Raw genomic sequence first — 23,914 nt, forward strand, 5'->3', positions numbered from 1 at the left:
GCAATGATTTCAATACTTGCCTTCATCCCATTTTTTAAATACCATCATTCCAACCTAAAGAGAGGTTTCAGTTATTACAAACTAGTAGACCAAAAGGTGGGTTTGGCTCTTATCAAGAGATGCATAACGGTGTCACTGAGATACTTTTAAAAGATAATATTTACTAGTCTGTTGCAGTTTCAACAGATTTAAGGCTAGATCCTCAGCTGCAGTTGAGCAGTGCTTGGCACAGCAGAGAAGGGGAATGGTGAGTGAATTCTTTAAGGGGTAAGTTAGGCAGCTTTGCACTGCCAGATGGTACAAGTCAGCCATAGTACAAGGCAGGATATGGCCTTTAAATATAGTCTATCGCACTCTGGAGAAATCTGGCTGTCACCTCTCACAACAATAATGGGCCACTCAGTCAGTTTCTTTCTTCAAGTTACAGTATAGGTATATTGTTTCCTATGTGTATTCTGCACAGAGAACATTCAGGGGGGTATAAAAGCAAAGTCAATAAGTAAATTGAAGGTAACAATATAAATGATAGTATGGAATGATTCATTGACTGGGAAGATGTTGGGAGTAAAGGCAGTGACTTAATGCAGTGTTTCCGAAATGGTGGGTCCCGATCCACCAGTGGGTCCCAGGAAGGTTCTAGATGGGTTGCCCATATCCAGGGCCTGATTAACCCATCATTGGGCCCTGGTCTAGGCAAACATATACTCCTGGCCAGGCCAAACCTGGATGCCCTAGAACCCTATGCACTATGTCGCAATGAATGAAGTAAGGAGCCAGCCCGCAAGACGTGAGCCACTGATGCAGGGTGAGTGTGAGGCAAGCTTGCTCTCCAGCTTCCTCAGCTGGGGCAGAGGGTGCATATAGGTAATGGTGGGATGCAAAAAAAGACAAAATGCAGTTGGTTGCTGCCTTAGTAAAAACTTTGGGACCCACTGCCCTAATGAAGGGAAAAGTTTAGGCTGCAGAAGGTAATCTGGGGCACTAGGCACAGTATGACATAGGGCCTTGTGTGGCCTTAGCTCCACTTAAAGTTGTGGTGGCAGAAGGAACCCCTATCAACCTAGAGAGGAAGGAACAGTGGCATAGGGCCACTTTTTTCCCAAAACCAGGAGTGGCAATAGGGGCCGCCTCCTCTCAGGAGCAGCAAGCAAGAGGCATGGGGCTCCCCCTCTCCTTACCTCTGCAGCTGGGTTGTATCTGTCCAGATCGGTAGGACAGGCCTGCTGCTGCACTCTCCCCCTCCTGCCACACACAGTTTTATGCTGGGGTGATGTTCATGGGACTCCACAGAGCAATCATCTCTTGGTCCAGCCTACCGTGGTGGTGGATCATGATGGTATTTATGTAAGTTGAGGTTTTTGGGCACTACAAAAGAAGGTACATGTAGCTATGGCACCTTTACTGCAGATATTGGAATTATGTACAGAATAGTCCTGAAAAAGGCAGGGATCAGGCTGGATGAGCCAAGTGGTCTCTTCTATTCCTACCTCTTATGGTTATTAATCAGGTAAAGCACAATCCTATCTACCACTGAATATGAATGATTTTTAGGAAAATTACTTCAGCTAATGACTAGTGGCCTGATTATTAGATGTTCTGAATCCCCACCATTTCAGCTGAAGTTAGTGGGAGTCATGGGTGCTCAGCACCCCTGGAAATTGGGTACTAGATTAGCTCAGCAAAGTTGTGGAACTTTAATAACATGTTTTACTTAAAAATCTATATTTCATATCCAATTGAGAGCAAAATAAGGAAATGAAAAGTTTTGCAAACCTGTTTAACATATATAATGGTTTACCAATAAAAAAAAAGAAGAAAGTACTCACCTGACCTCTCCACAGGTGGGATCTAGATTACAGCTGGATTTCATCAACAGCCAAGTGCGTACAGGGGCCATGCACATGGAGTGGGAGCAGGCAACCCACAACTTTAAGAGACCTGAAAGAGAGAGAGAGAGAGAGAGAGAGAGTTAAAAAGGTACATTCCAAGTAAATTCTATGTCAAATGCTTGTTTTAGCTTTGCTATTTGAGACATTCAGCATACATCTACAGCAGTGAATGGGATTAGTTACGGTTGCAATGTAGCTCGGCCTTCTGGCTGGGAAAGCATTATCTAAAGTTGTATCCATTCTAGCCTCCCTTTTTCGTGACTTACAAAAAATTCATTTGAACTAGAACTTTCTATGCTTGGTCTCAGCTCAAAAGGTGAATGTTGTTGGAAAATTTGAGCAAAATCAGTTATTTTTAAATTATATAATGATGGAAAATACATTTTCCCACTATGTTTCAATTGAAATATCCCACTCTCAACTCAAAAGCTGAAAGTTGGCTTGTTGGGTCATTAAGGGAGGAAAAATAATCGAAGTCTGAAGAAAATCAATTCAATGTTTTTTGTTATGAACAGGTAAAACTGAAATGTTCATATTGATGTAGTAAAACATTTTCTATTAATTTTTTTAGGTTGATATATAGCTAAAGTTGTTTAGAATGGGTGGATACTGAACACTTCAGTTTTTAAGTACCTTTAATGCCTTAACCTTCCTTAAAACCACATTAGCAATGGGTTTAGGTAAAGACCTTTTGGTACTAACCATGCATAAAAAAAGTTTAATGCCATGAACATCCCTGCTCCAAGCACTAATTCACTACACGAGCATTACCTGAGCTGATACCACAGACTTCTTGGTCCAAGTTCCCACTTCTTTCTCAAGCATTTGGGGGAACCAGAAGGGGTACAGGATTTATAAGGGAAAACAGTGAGGTTTGATAGGGCCAGGAACAGGACTTCACGAGCATAAAAGCTACAGGTTTTATTTGTGCACTCGCAATCCCTATGGCAGATATAAGTATGTGTCCCATCTTGGATGTGTTTTTATGTTAGTCACTCTAGACATACAGTTAGAAATGGGATCCCCTAGCTTTGTGGAAAGAGCATGGGTCCGGTCTATTCATTAAGGTTAAGGTAATCTACATAAGTTAACTATATTGCACAAAGTGTGTGGTATTATCCTTGTGGATAATCTGTCATCTTCATAAGCTTAAAATAATTAATTAATTCAGGTTTCCAGATATTAGACATGAGATTTTTGAATTTGATATCCACAAATTTAGGATAAGCTTTTTTGCTCTCAGTGCAAGTACTGTACATTGATACCCTGAATTTCACACCACTTATGGTATTATGGGGGTGTAGTGGGGCAGCTGCCCCACTATGGCCTGAAAGGAGTTGGAGCAAGCCAGAGAGGCAGCACAGAGCCCCAACTAATCATGGAAGGGCTTATTGGGAGCCAATCAAGTGGAGGCTTGAAAGCAGCCTATCAGGGCCTAGCTGGGCCCTATAAGAAGGCTGCGGGGCAGAGAGGAGCTGAGGGTATGGCTACACTTGCAGATGTAGAGTGCTGTGAGTTTAACCTGCCTTTGTAGAGCGCAGTAGGGAAAGCGCTGCAGTCTGTCCACACTCAGCTTCAAGCGCACTGGTGTGGCCACATTTGCGGCACTTGCAGTTGCATTGGGAGTGGTGCATTATAGGCAGCTATCCCAGCATGCAAGTGACTGCAACGTGCTTTTCAAATGGGTGGGTAGGTGGGTGGGGTGGAGTGTGACAGGGAGTGTGTTGTGTCTATGTGGGAGGAGAGAGAGTGGGTTTTTGGGGTGCTGAGAGTGTGTCAGCATGCTGTCTTGTAAATTCAGACCCCCCTCCTCCCCTTCCCTCTCTCTCACTCACTCAAAGCAAACAGTAAATGTTTGCTTTTTCTTGGAGCTGATAAGCAGCCGGCTTCTCCAAAATGGAGCTTTGAAAGGGCATTTCCGCATTCCTGCAGCTGATTTCACAACAATGACAAGCGTGGCCACTTGACTTAAGGGGATTATGGGACGTTTCCAGAGGCTGATCACAGCGCAGTAACGCAACACCTCATTCACACTGGCGCCGCAGCACTCCAGCGGGGGTACAGCAAACATTATTCCACTCACTGAGGTGGAGTACCAGCAGTGCTGTAGCTGCGGAGTCAGAGCGCTCTATGTGCCTTGCCAGTGTGGATGGGGAGTGAGCTAGGGCGCCCGGGGCTGCTTTACTGCACTGTAACTCGCAAGTGTAGCCAAGGCCTTAGTCTCTCCCTGGAGGGCAAAGGGAGAAGAACTGGCTCTTAGCGAGAGAAGCACCTAAGATAGAACAGAGCGGGGCTTGGCAGGGCCAGCAGAGGCTGGGAGAGCTCTAAGCTGACAACTGCCCGACTGGGGCCCTGACACACAGGGGCAGAGAAAGTGCTGGGGCTATGGGGAAGTGGCCCAGGGGAGCAGGCAGTAGAGGAGAGTTGTAGGAGGGCAGTAAGTGGCTGCTGCTAGAGCAGTGGTTCCCAACCTTTTCGTCTGGCAGGCGCCAGACGAAGGACCGCGGCGGCAGTCGAGCATCCGCCAAAATGCCCCTGAATTTCTGTGGCATTTTGGTGGCAACGCCTCTCGATGACATCGCTTGTCGGCGGCAAGCGGCGTCATCGAGAGGTGTCGCTGCCAAAATGCCACAGAAATTCGGTGTCACTGCCTCTTGATGATGCCGCTGGTCGGCGGCAAGCGGCATCATCGAGAGTCGTCACCGCCAAAATGCCGCAGAAATTTGGTGGCAGTTTGGCAGATGCTCGACCGCCGGCCAGGACGCGGGTGCATTTAGATGCCCCCGCGGGCACAATGGCGCCTGCAGGCTCTGCGTTGGGGACCCCTTGCTAGAGGGTCTGTGGCCTGGGCTCCCTCTCTTTCCCCCCTCTTGCCAGTGATGAGAGTGGCTAAGCCAGGCTGCAGTTTGCCCTTGGAGGAAGGGGCTAGACTGATGACTGCTGTGAGCCACTGAGGCGAGTGATAGAACCAGAAGCTGTTGGTCCCCTGGAAGGGGGGAGAGCCAGTGGAGTGGGCACAGCCAGAGGGCAGTGGCCAGAAGTGAATGCTGTGGTCTGGAAGTGACAGGTGTCCAACGATGAGGACTGTGGAGACTGAGAAAGTAATGGAGGGCAAGACACCACTAGCAAAGGCGTCCTGCTGAAAGAGCTAATTCCTTAACCAAACAGCAGGAGGCACCACTGTAGTGAGTCCGGCACCATTATGGTGGCTTCTGGTTGTAACCTCATAGTTAGGGATGTGTTCTGAAGTGGGTTTAAAATAACACAGAAGTTCTTGTTTTTCCTCTAAAAGTATGCGGACTTTTGGTGCAAAATTTCACAGTGTTAATTTTTATGCCCTTTGAATTTTCTGAGAATATTTATTTGGTTTCTCTTCATAAATTTTAAATTGGAAGTCTTTTAAATTGGGTTGTGTCTGAAATTTGCCCTTGACAAGATAACAGGGGTTGGCAAACTGCAACACACGTGCCAAAGGTGGCACGCGGGCTGATTTTTAGTGGCATGTTGCTGCCAGCCGGGGTACTGGCCGCCAGCCCTGCTCAGCCCACTGCCAGCCTGGATTATGAAATCCCAGGCCAGCAGTGGAATGAGCCGCTCATCCTGCTGCCCCTCTGGAGTCCCGGCCACCAGCCCTTGCCTGCCGGGGTCCCGATCACCGGCCCCTTGCCAGCTGGGATGGATGGAACCCGGGCCGGCAGCGGGCTGAGCAGGGCTGGCGGCTGGGACCCTGGCTGGCAGGGGCCGGTGGACAGAAACCCAGATCGACAGCGGGATAAGCCACTCAGCCTGCTACCAGTCTGGGGTCCCAGCTACTGGCCCCTTGCCAGCCGGGGTCCCGGCCACCAGCCCTGCTCAGCCTGCTGCCGGCCTGGATTATGGAACCCCAGGCCAGCAGCGAGATGAGCCGCTCAGCCCACTGCCGGTCTGGGGTTCTGGCTGCTGGCCCCTTGCCAGCTGGGGTCCCAGCCGCTGGCCCTGCTCAGCCTGCTGCCAGCCTGCGGGCTGGCGGCCGGGACCCTGGCTGGCAGGGGCCGGCAGATGGAACCCCAGACTGGTGGTAGGCTGAGCGGCTCAGCCCACTGCCGGTCTGGGGTTCCGTCTGCCGCCTGCGCTGCCGGTCTGGCATGTGAAACCTTGTACCGGCACACAAAACCTTAAATTAATGAAGACTTGGCACACCACTTCTCAAAGATTGCCGATCCCTGCAATATAATCATACATTGTTGACTGATAACTTTAAAAACACTGTCCATCTCCACAAATTTTGGTAGAGAGATGTATTTTTAGTAGATTTGGTGCAATGTGTATTTTTGAGGTTGAAAATAACTAGATTTCAGATAAATTTTTAGCTTTTGTATGTCATAACTGAAATGTTATGTGCCAGTGATTGCTAACAAACAAACTCCATGTTTACTCGTAAGCATGATAATCTTGATATGCATCAGTTTAATGGGCCTACATATAAAATGTTAGCCATTGGGAGCTATGCTTTTTTCAGATTATATTCTCCAGATGGGACGAGATTTAGGTGCAGTGCATTTAACATTCAAGGAATTTTGTGCAGCCACTGGCACATCAAGATTCATGTGCTGCTGAATTAACTTCTCCATCAGCAGTTGCACTTCTATCCCTCCATGGGATTGCCCCCTGTTGTCCAGCCCTACATTTGTTTAAGCACTGAAAAAAAAAACAAAGGAAATTAATAATTATTAAGCAGTTAGAATTCATAGAATCATAGAATCTCAGGGTTGGAAGGGACCTCAGGAGGTCATCTAGTCCAACCCCCTGCTCAAAGCAGGACCAAACCCAACTAAATCATCCCAGCCAGGGTTTTGTCAAGCCTGACCTTAAAAACCTCTAAGGAAGGAGATTCCACTACCTCCCTAGGTAACCCATTCCAGTTCTTCACCACCCTACTAGTGAAAAAGTTTTTCCTAATATCCAGCCTAAACCTCCCCCTCTGCAACTTGAGACCATTACTCCTTGTTCTGTCATCTTCTACCACTGAGAACAGTCTAGATCCAAACAATTGCTCCACACAAAACATGCCTGACACAAACCCACAAAATAAAGAAAATTGAAAGTACATAGCCTCTTTCTCCTCCACTCAGAGGCATATATCTTACCATTATCACAACCATAAACTACAGAAAATGCTCAACGGCCTTAACTCTGCTCAGTATATGTGCTAGTGTTCCATCATCCCATCTGTGAAACTACTCTCTCCCAACACAGCACAAAATTACATTAAACTTCCCCACAGCCAGTACTGTTTTGGTAAAGAGGTTTGTGGAGAAGGGTGAGTTGAGGTTAAGATTGTGGTGTATGGTCTATGATGTATGATAGTTGTGGTAACAGATGGTAAAGGGTGTATTTATATGTGAAGGAGAAAAGATTTGTTTCATAATACATACACACTGTATAGAATTCTGTGGTTTACATTTACTTTGCCTGGGGTTCAATACTACATTTTTGTTTCCCTTTCTCTCTCTAGATATATAAAGTGTGTGTGTGTGTGTGTGTGTATATACATATACACATATATATACATACACATATACACTCTTTACAATATATTTATGGGCTTGTACCATCCATCCTATTGGTTTTATACATCTTTAGTATGGGAAAAGATCTTTTAATGGAAGAATATGGTTCTTCCAAGTTCTAAAATGCATCCTACTTGCAGTACTGAATCCTTTACTTAAATTTAATCTAGAATGTAGTAAAATCGGGGAGAGGGGGAAGACTTAAGAGGAACATAATTATTTTGGGATCTACTTTCAATCCTCTGCACAGGTAATTCTGATCTAAATGACCCGAAGAAACACCTTCAGACTGAAAAACATGTGAGTAGCATATTTTCCCCCCAAGGGAATACAAACATTTTTATTAAAATCCAGTTGAACAATCCTTCACTGAAAAAAACATATAAACATGGAATTCCCATTGACTTTACTAACCATTTAAAAAAGTTTGTCAAGATGATTGTTCCTCCAATTCAGGTATTGCAAAATCTTTGTCTAGTGGAAGAACAAAAGCTAAATGAATCAGCAAAAACCCTGTAATTGCATCACACTTGGTCACTCATGAGTCATGCCAGATCTGCACCCATTCACTGCTACAGTGGTTGAAAATAATGATGCCAACAATGACAAGAAGGTCTGTGTCATAATTAGATAGTTTTATCAAGAAGCAAGACTTTTGAATAATATTCTTTCAAAGTCTGCGCGTAACATTACAAATGTGGAAAAATGTCTTGCACCAATTATTTTAGCTTTCATGGATTCCAACATTCTAGAGACAAATGCAATTGGATTTTCCTTGGACTCAGCATATGTAATGTTTGGCAAGCACAATCTGTATTAAGGGGAGTCAAAGAAATGTCAGCTTCTGTGTATAGCCTTCCATGCGTGACCCCCTTGTGCCACTTGGTAACTAAGGCTGCTGTCAAAGCCGTTCCCAAACCAGTGGAAGACATGCTGGTTGATATATTTTACTTTTACCTCAGTGGCAGTGCAAAGCGAAATAGGGAATACTGCTAGTACCATCTGTGGTGCAATACAAATGACTTATCAAACACAGTGAACAAAGTGAAAAAGGCCAACATTTTCAAACCCGTGTGCTAAAATTAGGCTCCTAAAACTATATTTAGGCATATAAATATAAGTAGCCTGATTTTCACAAACCAAATTCCCAGTGAAGTCAATAATAACTCCAGGTACTCAGTACTTTTGAAAGCCAGACTACTTCATTTTAAGTGCCTAAATACAGGTTTGAGCCACCCAAGTTTGAAGATTTTGGCCTAAGTCTTTATAAAGATATTGAAAGGCACATTAATTTACTTAATGCTTAAAGGGAGCCACTTAAGGTTTATTTTCAACAGGTACTCTAAAGTTGCAGTTGAAGACAGAAATCAGTATGTTGCTGATTAAGAGATCTGGAGCTACAATTCTTTTCTTTCTTCTGAAAGACTGCTCTGAGTGACCAACAGTGGGCCAAATTTCAAAACTGGCTTCTGGGAGTATGCACATATTTGGACATTTGTGCATTGCAAAACATCAAAAGCCATGTTTACACTGGAAAAATTTGCCAAAAAATTCCCATGAGTTTTAACTGAATTGCTGTTAGAACTAGTCCAACTACTAGTGTACAAAAGTGTCCTGTGTCAGAAAGCATTTTTAGCAGTGTTTTAGTTAAACCTGGTGATGATCAAGTCTAATTAGGCCTATTAGGGAAAGATAAGAGAGCCTCAGGAGAAGCAAAGGTATTTTCTACAGCAGGGAAGAAAGAAGACTCCCAGGAATGAAGCCCTGAGAGTTGCTGCTCAGCAAAATAGGAAGGAGTGACCCAAAGGAGCCCTGGAGGAATTGATGGGGAGAAACTGGAAAGAGCCCAGGAAGGGATTAAAATGGAAAACTGAGCTCAAGGGTTTTATGAAGAGTGTCTGAGCTGAAGACAAACCAGATCCTCAGGATGGGGAGTTAGGCCCAACTTGAGGCTGGGATGTAGACTCTGTGGGTTTTTTGTGTTTTTCTTTTTGAACTGGTGTACCCTGGAATGGGTGGACTTTTAATAAATGTCTTAGCAGGAGAGCCAAATCACTGCAGTAGTCAAACTTCACTGCTTTTCAAAAACTCTCACAGACTGAAAGGAAATTGAGGCAGGTCTGCTGCAGAGCCATCCTGGGGCACTCTGGAGGCAGGGACCTTGATACAGTGTGACTGCACCACTTTAAGCACAAATGGTTCAGTAAGTCCATGTTAGCCATGCTTACTTTGAATTGTGAACTACTGCAGTTTTGCTCTGTGTCCAAATAGGGCCACTCTTTGTATATGTACCGGTATTCCTCAATTCCTGACAAAGCTCCCAGAAACTGTGAATTGTAGAAGGTTTTTTAAAGGCTGCTGGTGTACTGTGGGACATGAACAGGAAGATGTATAACCTCTCTTGGTGCCATCCAGACTGGCATACTTGTCAATATCTTGTGACAGAAATTAGAGATTTAATTTGCATGAAATTACACATTTGCATAAAGTGCTACCTGATGACACAGACAGTTTACACTCCTCACAAAACTAAAAAATGCCAAATAATTAATTCTGTATAGCATAGTCCCACATCGGTCCGTCCCCCAGTGTTGCATCAGCAATTAGGCATTTAGCACATCTATATCAATTAATGATGTGCCCCCAAAGTTGCATCTTCTACAACCCAGCAGGTCTGTACCCCCATTCCCAAATCAATTAATATTTTGCCCCTACATCAGCCCCAACACACTAGTTATAGAGCTTCTTCAACCTCCTCCCTGGCTTGTGTGGGCAGCTCCAGTGGGGGTTCTCCTCTTTCCACTTTCCTGGCCTGGTGTTGCAGGGATATATAAAGGAGAAGCAGGGTGGATAAAAATCAATGAAAAAATCAGATTTTTTTTATTTAAATTGGATTTTTTGATAAAATGCTTTTTGAGGAAAAAACCTATCTAAAGATATCTTTGAGCTATAATGTATCTTAATTAAAACTATCTCATCATGGAATAAGGATTATAAATTCTAATTCCATAGTATGAGACAATATATTCATGTAATGTTTAAGAAAAGTTTTGTAAATGAGTTCCAATAGTTCATGGATTAGGGACCTAATTCCAGGAGCTTCTGTATAGATTATTTAGGTTAATCTTTCTATCTACCCAATGGGACTCAGTGCTCAGTCTAGAAGATACCATCAGAGATGCTTAGTTTTGCAGTTCTCAAACTGTGGATTTGTGTCTCCAGAGATAACATGCTTGTTAACAGCAAAAATGTTTTTAAATAAATATATGGAAGTGAGAAATAACAGACCGCAATCCTATTGTCCCTCTGAAAATCTGTGTTCACAGAGTTAATCCCTTACCTCTCTAAAAGTGCAAAGTTTCAAAAAGTTCAATGAATAGAAGATTGGTGGGGGCGGAATAGATCTGGACAAGGAGAAGAAGTCTGGAGATAAATGTGAGAAGGGATGGATAGGCAGTAGAAACAAAAGTGGAAACTGTTTGAGCAGCATATTCCAGAAGTCGTGAGATCTTTCTGTGTGTAGCCTTCATTGATCTGAAATCTACCATACCATTCTCTCACTAGAAGGGAAAACCTATAATGGCAGCAGGTTGTAAAAGAGACCAAGTTTGGGACTATTTTAATGAAGTTTCTCTACCTGTGGATAAGACAGGCATGTGTGTGCAAAATGCAAACAGTGCAACAAACAAATGCACGGCCTCGTTGCCTGAATGAAACAACATCATGAGAAGTGTTCCTTCTCAGGAGGAAGCTGCATTGAAGATGATGAAAGGAACATGTCTGAATATGCAGAATCTTCAGGTTGGTAAACTTTTTTATTTCATATTTCTTTCTTAAGGACTGCCTGTCTTCCTTCTGGACTATTCTTGAATTCTCATGTTTGAGCAAAAAATATAGTTGTTACTCTATGGTACAATCATTTTAGATGCAGTTGTGGTAAAAAATAAATAGTTGAAATAGGCAGATCTTCCTTTTACAGTTTCACCTTTAAAGTAGTCCTGAGTGTCAATTATCAGAGGGGTAGCCGTGTTAGTCTGGATCTGTAAAAGCAGCAAAGAATCCTGTGGCACCTATAGACTAACAGACGTTTTGCAGCATGAGCTTTCATGGGTGAATACCCACTTCTTCGGATGCAAGTCATCCGAAGAAGTGGGTATTCACCCACGAAAGCTCATGCTGCAAAACGTCTGTTAGTCTATAAGGTGCCACAGGATTCTTTGCTGCTTTTACTGAGTGTCAATGAATGCAATGAGCAGTATGGTAATAATAATTAAATAACTGCATTGACTTATTTTGTTTAGGAGAATACATCCTCAACATACAGGATTCTGAAGACTATCCACCTTTCAGATCACCATCATTTTCTATAATTTCAGAGTTATCTGTCAATGATAGTATTTCAGTCACATCATGTTTGTCACATAGCCACAGTATATCACCTGTAGTAAAAAGAAAAAAAAAACCCTTCATCATCCAGAAACAACCAGCAGATTACAGAAAGAGGTCATTGATGAAAAAATTGCCCGGTTTGTTTATGCAACAAACTCTCCCTTCCATATGATTGAGAACCCACACTTCATTAATATGGTTCAGTCATTAAGACCAGGATACAGTCCACCCAACAGAGCTGATATCGCAGGCAAATTGTTGGATAAAGTGTATGAAAGAGAAATTGAGCAGTGTGCTAGGTCTAGAGAGTGAAATTGTTAAGATGAGTCTCCGTGGGTGGAGCAATGTCCACAATGATCCTGTTGTTTGTGCTTGTGTGACAACAGAAGAAGGGAATGTCTTCCTTACAGAAACAACTGATACATCAGGAAATGCATACACAGCAGAATACTTAGAAGAAATAGCAGTAAAAGCTATAACAAACTGTGAAAAAAAATAAAAATGTCTAGTACACAGCTTGGTCACAGACAATGCTGCAAATGTATCAAGATGAGAAGAAATTATTCAGAAGAGAGTGAAGAGAGTCCCAAGCTAATAACATATGGTTGCAGTGCTCATTTGATGCATCTCCTAGCCAAAGACTTCAGTGTTCCAGAAAGAAAGGCTAATGTTGTTGAAATTGCAAAATACTTCTGTAACAACCACTTTGCAACAGCTGCTCTGAAAAAAGTGGGAGGAACCAAGCTAACTCTCCCACAATACATGCAATGGAACTCAGTAGAGGACTGTTTTGAGCACCATATCGAGAACTGGCCTAATCCGATGACAGTTTGTGAACAAAATTTTGAAAAAATAGATGGCACTGTCAAAGCCAAAGTTCTCAACATTGGGCTTAAGAGAAATGTTGAACACATGGTGCGTACCCTGAAGCCTATTTCTGTAGCCTTGAACAAAATGCAGGGAAATAGCTGTTTTATTGCTGAGGCTGTTGAAATTTGGAAGGAACTGAGTGAGATCTTAAAAAGAGAAATATGCAATGACCGAGTTAAATTACAAGCATTAAAAAAATGAATGGGCAAGCACTATCTCCAGCTCATTTTCTTGCAAATATTCTCAATATTCAGAACCAGGGTTAAACCTTAACTGCTGAAGAAGAGGAGTTGGCTAGGATATGGACATCCAGCAATCATCCCTCCATAATGGGAACTACAATAAACTTCAGAGCTAAGGGTGAACCATTCAAGAAATATATGTTTGCTGATGATGTTTTAAAAAAAGTCACACCAGTGAACTGGTGGAAGTCACTTAAGCACTTGGATTCAGAGACTGTTGAAGTGATAATCTCACTTTTAACAGCAGTAGCTTCTTCTGATGGTGTAGAAAGAATATTTTCTTCCTTTGGACTAATTCATTCCAAATTGAGAAATCGTTTGGGACCTGAAAAAGCAGGAAAGGTTGTTTTTCTTTTCCAGATTATGAACAAACAGGAAAATGAAGGTAAGACGCCTGAGTTAGCTGCAGAAGCCAATATTTTAAGTTTCTCATGTTGACCTGGCTGATGTAGTCGATTTAATTTTTTAAAAAAATATTTCATTTAACTACTTCAGTTAAAAACAATTTTAACAAAAACAAACCTGATTTTAAAGAACTTGACTGTTTAACTAAATTAAAAAATGCATAGGCTTGTTTTGTTAAAATATATGTTTGTTGCTGAAGAAAAAAATCCAGAGTACATAACGTTGTTTTAGTTAAATAAAACAATTTATTTTACTGGTCTGGTGATGTTCTCCTCCTAATACAGCATGGCAAGAAAATCCTCCAAATATTCATGATTAACCTGTTGAACTGGAGATAGTTCACCTCTCAATGACTTCATAAATCTGCTTCAATTACCTTTGCTAAATGAAATAACCAAACAATCATTCATTTTCTGATATAGCTGTAAAACTAATCTGTAAAGTTTTCAAAATAAATCACTTAAAAATGTATAGTGTGTGCTTTCTAAAAATGAAACCTACATCTATCTCTGAGTTGTGAAGAATACGTATTAAGGTTATAACAACCAACAAGAATGCACTTTAATGTAGAAATCCATGATTAAATTGAGTCTTCCTGACTAGTGATTTAAATCAAATCCACCCTGAGGAGAAGAGTGGAGTGGATAAGAACAGACCTATTTTTCCAAGTGGGGAAGAGTGAGCAGAGACACCTTGAGCTGCTGAGATCTTTTTGCTTCCTTCCCTGCCCCTCCTGTGAAAATGGTATTGTGTACTCCTCTCCCCTGCCCTTTATCCAAAAAATTCTGTCAGTTCCCAAGGAGAGTGGGAGCACTCAGCCTCTGACTGCCTACTGTAGCAGCTCTGATTTGCTGTCCTTCCAGAAGAGGCAGTGGGATGGAGAAGAACAACCAGTCAAAGAGGCTTTTATTGTAAACTGATGAGTTTTGCCTGCAGGGTCTGCAAATTTAATCTAACATGTAAAGTTGACAGGTCTGCATTGACGCTACAATGGGGCAGACTGAAATGGTTTAGTCTAAACCAGTATTTAATCCTGAATAATACAAGTCTAATCCAAGCAGTATTTGGCATGCTTGAAAACTGTTTAGATCACGCTTGTGTGTGGACATGTGTTTTTCAAGCATACTAGGGGACCACTTGGTTCTTAGCATGGTACAGTTCCCTAGGTGGACAGTTTTGAAAATCTGTCCCACTATCTTTTCTAGCAGAAGATTTGATGGTGCGGTAGGTACAGAAGAACATACTTCTAATAACTTTCCTGAATAGAGTTGTGAAGTCAGAGATACTGCAAATATCATCTGACTGAATTTAAAAGACAATACACCCCAGAGAGAGGACAAAAAGCTATCGCTTGACATCCAGAACAAACTGACGTATTCTGCTGCACAACCATAGAATGAGGAAATTGTATTTTGTACCACTGGATAAGCTTCAAAAGAAGCTGCCAATGAAAGACCTAATTTGAACAGGATTCAGGATATTTTTTTTTACTGTTTCAAGAATTTCCCACAAAGAAGCAAAAGCTTTGTCTTGCATGATACCACATAGACTACAACTTACCTGAATTAAAATCAAGGGAAAGCAAACGAAGTATTTGGGGAGGCAAGTGTGATGGATAACACAGACCCTTTGACATTCAAGGGTGAGCTCTAGGATTATGGTATCTGCATGTCTCAGCCTTCTTATGAAGGGAGGAATCCTCTTTCTGAAGATTGGGAGGTTAGGAGCTAGAGTTGTTCTCATACTAGCCCGGGGAAGGAGGCAAGACTGATGCAAATTTTCAAAAGTACATACACAAAAGACAGTCTTCTAGGAAGGCTCCTGCTAGGAAAAAACTGCTCTGCATTTCTGAGAGACTGCTACAACCATATGTACTTCTGGTGTGTTTATTTTCCTATTTGAACCTTTTATGAATAGGCAGCCCATAAAACTAAGGACCTTTATGAAGTCTGCTGGCTTCATCGAATCCCGTTTTAGGCATCTAACTCTCCCCACGACTTGTATGGGGAGCCTGGATGCCTAATTTGGTCTTGTGGAATTCACTAGATGAGAGAGCACCTAAAAGGCACGTGTTGCCATACACATGTTCTCCCTGTGAACCTAGTCCCAGTTGTTTAGCTCAGATGATGATTTGATTTAGAATTGACTGCCATGTAGCATTGCCCACTGTTCTTTTCTGAGCGTTAGTGATGTAAATCCCATTTTTATCTTGTGCTCTTGCCAAGCACCCATGGGATTGGACTGTGTGGTAGCTTTGACCAAAAACTCACTCAATTAAGGGCGCAACAGACTCCAATCCTTTGAGTGCTTGTGATTGGATGAGCTGCCCATACTGGCCCTGGAAGAAGTGAATTGGGCCAGGTGGGCCCAATCAGCTAATTAGGTTGCAAACAGGGAAGTTTTAGGCTGGAGGAAGTTAATTAGAGAGGCACACCTGTGCAGGAACAGGCAGGGCCTATAAAGCCAGGTAGCAGGCAGGCAAACAAGCAACTGCCATTCTTAGAGGAGGAGGATTTTTGGAGCTGGTACACATATCCTGAGAGAGGAGAAACCAGAGTGGTAGGAATTAGTCTAGTGAAGGCAGGGAGAGGATGCCTAGAACTGCTGAGCTGAGGGTCCCTGGGCTGAAACTTGGAGAAGGTGGGTCTGGGTTCCCCTACCAGCCACTGAGCACATGGTATAAAATTGAGGCAGTGAATGGGAAGATTGCTTAGGATTGTTGAGGGACTATACCACAAGGGGGAATGCTGAATGACTTAACTGGAGGGCTAAGTTGTGAAGGAGATGCTGAGGGTCCTGGAGTGAGAGAGGCACTGCAGACCAGAGTTGGAGTGATGGTGTGCAAACGGCAGGCAGGGGTGTTGGCCTCTTGAACTCCTCCCCAGAGTGACCAGGAGGAGAAGCTAGACCAGCACTGAGTGGTGCACCCTGTGATAGTGTTATGTAGTCTTGCCTGGGGACTCCCAAACCCGGGTCTCCTGGCACTAGCAGAGGATGTGTAGAACACAGACTATTTGAATGGCCCAATGAATGCTCTAGATTGTAACATCTCAGAGTAGAAACATTAAGTCCTGAATAGATGAAAGAGCCACCACTGCTGGTGGTGAAAGGAGCTTGGTGTTCAAAAGGAAAAAAACACAGACAGGGCTTTTCAGCAAAGGGGTCACTGGATGAGGGCTCTCAGACTGTATGTCTTCCCATTTGGTTTAAATGGAAGACTAGGGCATAAGAAGCAAAATTGCCAGTTAATGGTATTTGATTACATGAGGTGCAGCAGCTATGTGAGTATCTCTGGTTTTGAGGCTGTAGAGGGTAGGTGGAATCATGCCTATGGAGTTACGCTTTACTTAACTCTTGAACCACTCATGTCTGCTCTAATAGACTTGGGCTGAATCCAGAAATGGTGCAGACAGACAATATGATTCTCATAAATTGTGTTCGTGGGCTTCTTAGGGTCTAGGACCAGGTAAGAAAAGTCTTGGACTGGGGACACTAAAAAGCTGTCCTGGAATTTGTCTTCGGTGGAACTGGAAGCATTTTCCACCTTGCAATTTCATCACCTCAAGCTACATGGAAATATAGTCTGAGTGAACAGAAATTCTCAAATCAGATCTGAGGCAAACGTCTCGTATTCTGATATGCTGGGATGGGTGTGGGGGAGAGAAGCAAGATCCTGAGACTGGTTTGTAGGATCCGGTATTCTGGGAACCTGAGTGTGATAAACTTAGCATCAGGCATAATATACAAGCCTGTAGAATGTGCCCACAACTAGAGGAAAACAAATGAGCCAGTGAGTAAAATCGAGTACATAAGTAAAAACTAGCAAATGAGAACATAAGAATTTCCATAGTGAGTAGACCAATAGTCAATGTAACTCAATAATCTCTCTCCTACAGTGGCTTCAGTACCAGATGTTTCGGAGGAAGATCAAGAGATTTCATCCTCCAAATAGGCAATTATGGAATCTGCCCTGGGGTAAGTTAGAAATTGGCTCATGCCCTGAAACAGGAAGATTTAGAAAAAAATCATAAAGGCTATAATACATTAGATCAATATAACTGTGAATGTTCTCAGAAATGTCTAATCCTTTGTGTAATTCCTATTAAATTTTTGCCCTCAGTGATATCCTATAGCAATGAGTTTACTGGTCTAATTATGCATTGTTTTCAAAAAGTTTCCCTGTATCAGTTTTAAATCCTTAAATACCCCCTCAGTCTTCTATAAAAACAAGGAAACAGGAATGCCTGGCTTGAGTCTTTTCTATACCATTCATTATGTTGGATATCCCTATTGTGCCCTCATCTGTAGTTCTCTCTACATGATGATTCCAATGTATTTGTCCATATAAAGGAAGATTGTCTTGCCATGTCTTTAATTATTGTCACCAGTCTCTGAACCCCCTCTATTTCTACTATATTCTCTTTGGGAGATAGGGTGGTATCATAAGAAACTTCTGGCTCATCTGAGTCCAAACAGCAGCCTTCTTCAGTCTGCATCCACTTGAATAGTTCTCCAGCTGTCTAGGAAATGAGGTGGTCTGGTGTTTCAAAAGGGCTTCAGGAAGCACTGATGCTGTCTGAGTTGATGTCCTAAATACCCTTTATAACAGGGGTCGGCAACCTATGGCATGCATGCCAAAGGTGGCATGCGAGCCAATTTTTGCCTGGCAGGCAGCTGCTGGCTGAGGTCCTGGCCACTGGCCCCACTCAGCGTCCTGCCAGCCTGGGGTTCCATTCACTCAGCCGGCAGGAGGCTAAGCGGGGCTGGTGGCCGGGACCCCAGACTGGTGGCAGGCACGCCCCCCGGCTCCCCGCGCTCGGGTTCTGTGGCTCCCAGGCGTGTGAGCCACCGGGGCGCGGGGCCCTGAGCCTGCTGTGGGATGGGCGGCAGCAGCAACTCACACTCCCGGGAGCTGCAGAGCCCGAGCGTGGTGAGGGGGGAACTGGGGGGGCGCACGGGGACCACCGCCTGCATGCATCTGCTGCAGGAGCCCCCTGGGGGGGGCACTGAGCCGCAGCCTGGGCAGGTGCTCCCCCCAGCTCCCCCCTCCCCACGCTCGGGTTCTGTGGCTCCCAGAAGTGTGAGCTGCCACTGCCCCTCCCGCAGCTGCCCCATCCCGCTGCCTCAGCACTCCACGTGGAGTTTTGTCTCCAAGTGGAGCCAGCATCTGACCGGCATGGGCATGGTAAGGGGAGTCCTGGGGGGAAGTCAAGGAGCAGGGGGAGGATTGGGTGGGTCGGGAGTTCTGGGAGTCCTGTCAGGGGGCGGGGAGTGGTTTGATGGGGCATGGGCGTCTTGGGGGTCTGTCTGGGGGCGGGGGTGTGGATAAGGGTTGGGGCAGTCAGGGGACAGGAAGCGGGGGGGGGGTTGGGGGTTCTGACCGGGGCAATCGGGGTGGGAAGTGGGAGGGAGTGGATGGGGGTGGGGCTAGGACAGGGATCTCCCCTCTTTTTGATTGTTGAAATATGATAACCCTAGGCAAGGGGCGAGCCAGGGGGCGCACGGGGGCTGGTGCCCGCATACATCCACTGCAGCCTGCAGGAACCCCTTAGGGGGCGCCGGGCTGCAGCCTGGGCAGGAGGGGTAGGGGGAGGCATGGATGCGCCCCGCTAGTGGCACCGCCGCCTTTGCAGGGCTGCTGCCCCCCTGCACCGTGCCGGCTCTTCCATGGCTGGGGCTCGCTGCTGCCGCAAGCGGGACGCTCTGGCTCTCCGGAAGGTGGCTCCTCCCTGCTGAGCTGCTGCAGCAGCCCAAACCCGGCAAAGCCAGTGAGTGGACTTGGGACGGGGGCCACTGGGGTGGGGTGGGCTCATGGGGGGGGCTGTGCACCCTCCAGGGAGTTCAGGGGGAGGGGAGGGGGGAACCTGGTCTGGGGAGCAGCCCCTGGGCATGGCTGGCCCCTGGGGTCTATAAAGGCTCATTGGGATTTGCCCCTCAATCAGGGGCGGCTCTACAAATTTGGCCGCCCCAAGCAGTCATGCCCGGGAGGCGCCCCCAAGCCGCGGGAGCAGCGGACCTCCCGCGGGCATGACTGCGGAGGGTCCGCTGGTCGCGCGGCTCGGCTGGACCTCCCGCAGCTGCAGGCGGTTCGCTGGTCCGGCGGCTCCAGTTGAGCTGCCGCAGGCATGCCTGCGGGAGGTCCAGCCGAGCCGTGGGACCAGCGAACCGTCCGCAGTCATGCTTGCGGGAGGTCCACTGGAGCCGCTGGCCGAGCGTCCCCTCCGCAGTCATGCCTGCGGCAGGTCCGCTGCTCCCGGGGCTCCAGTGGACCTCCCGCAGGCATGACTGCGGGAGGTCCGCCGGCCCAGCCTGCCGCCCCCCGGGGAAAGGGCGGCCCCAGGCGGGTGCTTGCCCCGCTGGGCTCTGGAACCGGCCCTGCCCTCAATGAACCGATGTGTGTGTGTGTGGGGGGGGGGCGCGCAAGGTGGAAGTTTTGCCTAGGGCCAAAATATCCTTGCACCAGCCCTGCCCCAGGGGGTGCATGCACCCCAGGTTAAGAACCACTGCACTAAACTGATAAGATCTGCATTTTAATTTTAAATGAAGCTTTTTAAACATTTTAAAAAACTTGTTTACTTTACATACAACAATAGTTTATAGACTTGTAGAGAGAGACCTTCTAAAAATGTTAAGATGTATTACCAGCACGCAAAACCTTAAATTAGAGTGAATAAATGAAGACTCGGCACACTACTTCTGAAAGGTTGCTGACTCCTGCTTTATAATAATGAGGATACCAGCTTTCAAGCCAAAGTTTCCAATGCTGGGAGTACTGAGTTTCAAGGTGTGAGCATCTGCCTTGGTGTGCAAGCTGCCCCCACCTCCCAAAACAAAAAAAGGCTTCAACAGATCCCACCCCTGCCAAAGCAGGGTGAGAAACACCTCTTACTGTGATCTTCATGGCTTCCTGATGGAGGTCCAGGAGTGACCAGGTCAGATTGCTGAGCATATATCAACAGCCAGAATCACTTCTTTTTTTCCTCATCTGCTTTGATCCTGTAATAGCAGAAAGGAAAAATACAGAGGGTTGGTTAGGGAGCTGCTTGGAGTCAGGTATAGCTGGCTCTCCCATAGTGCCTCAGCTTCTTGTATTTCATCAAATCTAGAATTGGAAGAGACCGTGAAAGGTCATTGAGTCCAGTCCCCTGCCTTCACAGCAGGACCAAGTACCATCCTTAACAGATTTTTGCCCTAGATCCCTAAATGACCCCCTTAAGGAATAAACTCATAACCCTGGGTTTAGCAGGCCAGTGCTCAAACCACTGAGCTATCCTATGTGTATGCAGACCAACTTGACACCAAACTTACAGAAGTCTCTCTAGGGTGCTTTAACGAGAGTTTGGAAGTGCTTGTTTCTTCGTGTGGGGTGGCACCATTGCAAATATCAGGCAGATGATGCAATTAACATAGTCAGTCTGAAACACTTTGCTCAATGGTGTCAAACATCAGCGAGGGAGAATTCTTCCTTTCTCTTGGGATGCCATACTCAAAATAAAGGAGAGGGGGAAAAAGGAAGCTCATTTGGGTTAAAAGAAGAATGGACCAGACAATGGACCAAATAAGTGCAGAATGTGGATAGAGGTGCTGAACCACGAGCCATCAAATTGTCCTCCAAATTTTGGTGCTGGAGTGCCTTGAAACAAGAACAGTGCTGGCTGTGAAACTAATGAAAACACTGCAACAGTGCTGAGGGGCTGGAGGGAGGGGAAGAGAACAGGCTAAAGCAAGTCATAGGCAGAAAAGACTAGTGGTGCCAAAATACCCAGGAAAACAGGCACTGAAACAGGCTTAAAACAAACAAATAAACAAAAAAAGATGCTCAAGCTCTACAGCAATGTGCTGAGGCAAAGGCTTCATATTTAACAACCAGACCTGACGAGAAGTTGAAGAATAGTAAATGAAACCCAGAAAGTATTGCTAGATTCCTGATGTGATGAAGACTACAGAGGTGCAGTCTTCTGTGGAGAGTTCCTTTGCTGACTACAATTAAGTAACTAACTGGAATGTTTAGATGGTAATATTTGTACACAGCATGGGAATGGGCACAATGGCTATCCCCTACTGCCTTTAAGGGTCAAATACATTGAGACAGGGCCATTCTACCAATCTTGTGCTAAGAAGATGGAATCTTGCACAGATGGTGGGTTCTTTTTTTATAGAAAAGTTGCATGTATAACAACCCCACTAGACTTGTATGGATACTCATATGGATTTCAAATATTGTCCATGTTACAAATACAAAGACAGTTAAAAGAAATGTATTAAAATTGTGATACATTTTTTCATTTCCAATTTTTCTGAACCGACAACAGTAGCTCTTTGTGGTTTCACACGTCAACAATACATTTAAAAGTGAGAGTTGATGAGGAAGGAGAGTTGTGTTCAACCTAAAGACAAAAATAGGAGGGAGACAGGATAACCAGCCAGGGCTGTTTATAGGCAAATCTTCTATCCCCAGTACAGATTATCCCATTTTTAATTAAATTCTTGCCATTACATACTTTTACATCTACTCTTAAGAACCTTATAAAAATTCTTATTTGTTCTTTTCCCTTGTCCCCAGCTCCATATTTCCTTTTTCTCAGTGCCTCTTGCATATTCAGAAACCCTTCTTTAGCCAACATCTGTTTAGAACTTCCATCCCCTGCCTGTTGCTAAGCCTGGTGAAGCAGCAGGGAAGGACTGTGGCTGAAGGCAGCATATATAGGGGCTCCATATCTTGTCTCCGAGTCAGCCTTGCAGAAGCCTCTATTCCTGGTATCTACTTCTGCTTCCTCTAGTGCCTGCATCCTGTGTGCTGCAGCAAGACCACCAGGAGTCTGCCAGTAGCAGCAAGTGATCCCGCATGTGGTACAACAGCTACACTGTAGACCTTTGTTGTGCTCTCCATGCCAAAGGGGTGGCATTAAGTGTTAAAAATTCAGCTTGCTTGGTATTTTATGTGAGCCACATGGTATGTTCAGATTCTGCAGAATCTAAATTTTTCATTAAAAAATTCTAGCTTTCATGGTTGAAAATGTAATCTTTCAAATGCAAACTGAGAGTAAACGCAGTACTGTTTTCCTGAATGTGCAAGCAGCCTGAAACAATGGCTTGGAGAAGTGTGAAGTTCCTGTCCACGTTAATCTGTGTATTAATGCTCATATCTAACAATGACATTTTACATGTCTCTATTTCATTGTTGATCTTATTTCAGATGGGATGGAAAATTGTGTAGGAGTGAAACTATATGGTGGGAATTGGGAATTGTTGCAAATTAGACACTGTAAAAAGAGACCCAGAGGCAGAAAACATTGAGAGAAGACCAGGGGTGGCTCAATTTTTTTGGCACCCCAAGCATGGCAGTCAGGCAGCCTTCAGCAGCGTTTCTGCGGGAGGTCCACCGGCAATTCTGTGGGAAGTCTGTTGGTCCTGAAGGCTGCCAAATTACCACTGAAACTGGGGACCGGGAGACCTCCTGCAGAAACACCCCAAAGGTTGCCTGACTGCTGCCCTCACAGGTAGTAAAGGCCATATTCTACTGCTGCTATTTGTGCAAGCCTCCCAGTAAGATGATTGGGAATTCCACAGTAGATTTAGAATAGTATGTAGAACTAAATTTAGACCCTGAGCCAAAACTAAAAGTAGTATTCAGGCCTCTTTAAAGAATGTGTATGGCACCCTTGCTATAGACACTAAATACTTCTGTACAGTGGCTGCCAAATTGAAGCTCTACAGTCCCTAAGGACTGGACACTCTTAAGTTTGTTTGTTTTTTGGTCTGTCTTTGGTGTGTATTTCCTCCTCACTCCAACCTTTTAATCCATTTTTCTTTATTCCCTCCATCCTATCTTTTCTAACATTTTCTCCTCCCCATCAATCTTTCTCCCAGTATCCTACTTTTGTTGTCTAATATCTCTCCCTTATACTGATCCACTCACAAACCAGGAAAGCTGGTAAAAATTTCTGTGTAAACTGCTGGGGGCTAAACTTACTAGCCAAAGCCTGAACAATATGTATGAACTACCTTGAGCAGAAAAATGCCTCAGTAAGATCCCAACTCCCTTGCAGGAAAAGAGGAGGAGCCTGGACCTCCAACAGGTGCTGTCTCTGGAGGACCTGATCTTACCCTAAGCTTGCTGGCTACACAGTGATAGAAGGGTTAGGTTTTCTGAACGCTAACCCTTCTGGGTGCTGCAAAGTTGCGGGTCTGCTTCCTTTTTCTTCTAATCTCCATGTGGGGTCTCCTCCCTAGTAGCTAGCTGCAGGGCTGCCGTCTATTATTGCTCATAGCTTTTTTTATTTTGTTTGTTTCTGTAGAAGGTTTTTTAATAGCTGCCGTTGCCATTCCTTCAGCTTAAGCCTGCAAGCTTAGCCCGGCATCAGAGGGACTGGAGCTGCCTGCAGATCCAGGAAGGCAGCGCTGCCCCTCAGCTTGTCCTCCCGTAACGCGTGGAAGGGGTTCTCGCCACAACCGAACACTAGAAATTTCTTTGCCTGCTGCGGGAAGGGGGGGTGGGGGGGAGTGCGGCTCCTGGCTCAGGCCCAGGGACAGCAGCGAGGAGGCACCTCCCGCCGCTGCGCGCAGCTGG

At 45.0% G+C, this 23,914-nt stretch overlaps 2 long non-coding RNA genes across 2 annotated transcripts; one reads left to right on the forward strand and one right to left on the reverse strand.

Moving 5' to 3' along the window:
- Positions 1–876: 876 nt before the first annotated feature.
- On the reverse strand, positions 877–23,784 carry LOC123362129. The gene is made up of 4 exons (XR_006576350.1): positions 23,452–23,784; positions 20,234–20,340; positions 1,827–1,938; positions 877–1,365 (listed from the first exon to the last, which is right to left on the reverse strand). It is a non-coding gene; the product is annotated as an uncharacterized LOC123362129 (long non-coding RNA).
- On the forward strand, positions 15,853–22,284 carry LOC123362130. The gene is made up of 3 exons (XR_006576351.1): positions 15,853–15,984; positions 17,241–17,319; positions 22,125–22,284. It is a non-coding gene; the product is annotated as an uncharacterized LOC123362130 (long non-coding RNA).
- Positions 23,785–23,914: the final 130 nt, after the last annotated feature.

The sequence above is a fragment of the Mauremys mutica genome, chromosome 1 (genome assembly GCF_020497125.1).
Source record: "Mauremys mutica isolate MM-2020 ecotype Southern chromosome 1, ASM2049712v1, whole genome shotgun sequence".
NCBI lineage: Eukaryota > Metazoa > Chordata > Testudines > Geoemydidae > Mauremys > Mauremys mutica.